Source organism: Corvus kubaryi, unplaced genomic scaffold, assembly GCF_017639235.1.
Source record: "Corvus kubaryi isolate FWS band 111438036 unplaced genomic scaffold, C.kubaryi_AGA036_p1.0 69, whole genome shotgun sequence".
NCBI lineage: Eukaryota > Metazoa > Chordata > Aves > Passeriformes > Corvidae > Corvus > Corvus kubaryi.
In genome coordinates, this window is record NW_024582057.1 from 1,087,941 (window position 1) to 1,090,453 (window position 2,513).

Here is a 2,513-nt window from a genome sequence, read left to right on the forward strand (position 1 = left end):
GGGGGGGAGGGGGAATAAATAGAAAACAATATAAAACTCCGGAGTTGCGAAACGTACCCTTTTTTCATGGACACGGGAAGTACATAAATAAACAACTGAAGGGGAATTTCGGAAAACTGTTGTTCTCCTCCCCCTCCCCTTCGCACTTTTCCAAAGAGCTTAACAAAAAAAGCCCCCCGAAACCTCCTGGCCGCGGCTCCGTGCCGCCGCCGCCGCCAGCTCCTGGCATCCCTACCTGTTGCGTAAAGCGCAAAGATGGGGCCGATCGCATCCGTCCCAAAGAAACCAAACGGGAAGGAGGGGACCGCCCTCACCCCACGGTCCCTCCACCTGCCCTCCGGCCGCCCCCACGGGGACACCCGACACGGGCGTCGCCGGCAGCCCCGGCGCGTCCCCGGCCGAACGCGCGGCTCCCCCGCGCCCTGCCCGGCCCCGGCTCCGCGGGCGGCCGTCGGGGCGCCCAGGTCCCCGCCGAAAGTTTGGCGGGGCGGGGCCGGGGTGCGCCGCGGCCTCGCACCGAGACAAAAGGAGCGCGGAGCAGCGCTGCAACTCACCTTGGAGGGAGAGAGTGAGGCTGAAGAGACACCTTCCGCCTCAGTCCTCCTCCTCCTCCTTCCCACTCCCGGCCCTGTGGCGACGGCGGGGCCGTGGGACAAGCTCATGCTGCGGACCCGGGCACGACCACCCGGCTCAGCCCCGCCAAGGGTCCGCTCCCCGGCGCTAAACAAAAGCGGGGTGGAGCGGCCCTGCCGCCCCCGGCCCGGCCGCCCCTCGCTGTCCCTAACTTTTTGGTGCCCACCTAGCATCCCAGCGAGCCGGTCCCGCGCTCGGGAAGGACAGGGGGAAGCGCGGCGCACGCCCGGAGCGGGACCCCCACGTCGGGGCAGCCGCGCCGGGGCTGCAGGTAGGGCGGGAGCGCTGCCAGGAGGTGCCGCCGAGTGGGGGGGCCACGACACGGACCCGCTGCTCATTGTCTGTCCGAGGGTGTGCCCGTGGCAGGGCGGCGTGGAGGGGGCGTGGGCGTCCAGAGCACGCATGGGGGCCTTGTGAGTTTGTGCACTGCGTGTGCACAGTGGGCATGGGTGCCAGAGGCTCCAGCCCTCAGGACCTTGCTTACTAGGCCTGAAAGATGTCCCCAGTGCTGTTTACTTTCTTTTCTTTACTCTCTTTGGTTTGTTCGTTTGTTTCTATGTTGGTTTGGGTTTGGGTTGTTTTGTTTTTTTTGCCTTAGAAGCAAGAGGAACCTTGAAGAAGTTACTAGGAAATGGCAGCTAATAGCAGCCCACACCCAACATGGTAGGGCTAGTTTTCAAAGTCAGATAACAGAGGATGATCTTGAGATGTGGGGTTTTTTAGAAGGAAGAAGAGAATGGAAAGGGCACACTATTTAGCCTTTGGTTAAGTTGTCCTGTTGACAGCTTCTACAGTCCCTGCTCACCTATGACTCTTCCTATTTTCCTTCAGTTCATGTTCATTTCATGCTAACAACCCCAGCTTGTCCTTCCAGCTCCTTTCCCCCTGCCCATCTTCCCTAGCTTTGAGGCTCATTCAAACCATTCCCTCCTACCCAATACTGTCAGCCTCAAAATTTTGTTCTTCAAAACGTTTTGCAACTCCCCACGCAGGATCATCTTTTTTATTCTTGTGCCCCAGAGAAACTGCCCCCCAGCTCTCCCACTGGTGCCTGTGATTTATGTTGCTCTAGAGCATTGTCTTCCTACATTCTGCTGCAATGTACATTGCTGTTGGTTTACATTATAGATTTCTGAAGTGAAATGATAATACTTACCACAGTGTAACGCCTGGCATGAGAAGTGCATCCTTGTAGTCATTCTTTACCATTCACCTTCTTTGGCCCTTCTGCATTGAGTGCTCTAGAGCAACTATCAAAACACTCTTAAAATTTCCTCCTAAATTATTTTCTACACACTGTTTCTCCCTCCCATCCATTTCTGACTTTTCACAGATTTTTATTCTCTCCATCCACACTATTTCCATGGTTGTTTTGTCTTTCCACCTCTGCACTTTTGTTTCCTTAATCCTTTGGTTTCATGGTGGAAGAGGAATGTCGACTGCACCTTTCCTTAATTCCATCCTTATTTTCTCTAGTTTTCACATGCACTCTCTTAGCAGGGCACACTGAAGTTCAGCAAACATGTACTCTTCTGCTAACATATATATAGTTTTTTGCTGTGTTTCTTTCCCAGGTAATTCCCAAATACAGTGGAAGACTGTGCATTGTGGCACAACCAGCAAACATCTTAAAAAGGGCTACTCTTAGTGGCTTTCTCTGGAAAAACACAATCTGTACAAGTAGCTCCTTGTGTCGTGGGATTTTGGCTTTGGCAGACATCAATAACGTTGCATAAAGGTATAACTTGCTGAGAATTCGTAAAGATGTTGACTTGCCCCCTGGTCTGCTAGCTGAGTTAGATTTTGTGGGGCAGGTAAATAGGATCACCCATGTGCACTTCTCTTTCTTCACTTGGAAGCTGGAGGCCAAAAGCTTCCAA

The 2,513-nt window shown here is 54.0% G+C and overlaps 1 protein-coding gene across 12 annotated transcripts in view; it reads right to left on the reverse strand.

Annotated features, from left to right (window-relative positions):
• Nucleotides 1-617, reverse strand: part of LOC121674672 — a 300,378-nt gene extending 299,761 nt beyond the window's left edge. For 10 of the 12 annotated variants that reach the window (XR_006019763.1, XR_006019759.1, XR_006019760.1 and 7 more), the window contains exon 1: nt 236-422. The gene's annotated coding sequence lies outside the window, so the exon portion shown is untranslated. Of the gene's footprint in view, nt 1-235; nt 423-554 lie in introns of those variants that run through there. The other 2 variants (XM_042049184.1, XM_042049181.1) reach the window with 2 other exon arrangements.
• Between the last annotated feature and the right edge of the window lie 1,896 nt (nt 618-2,513).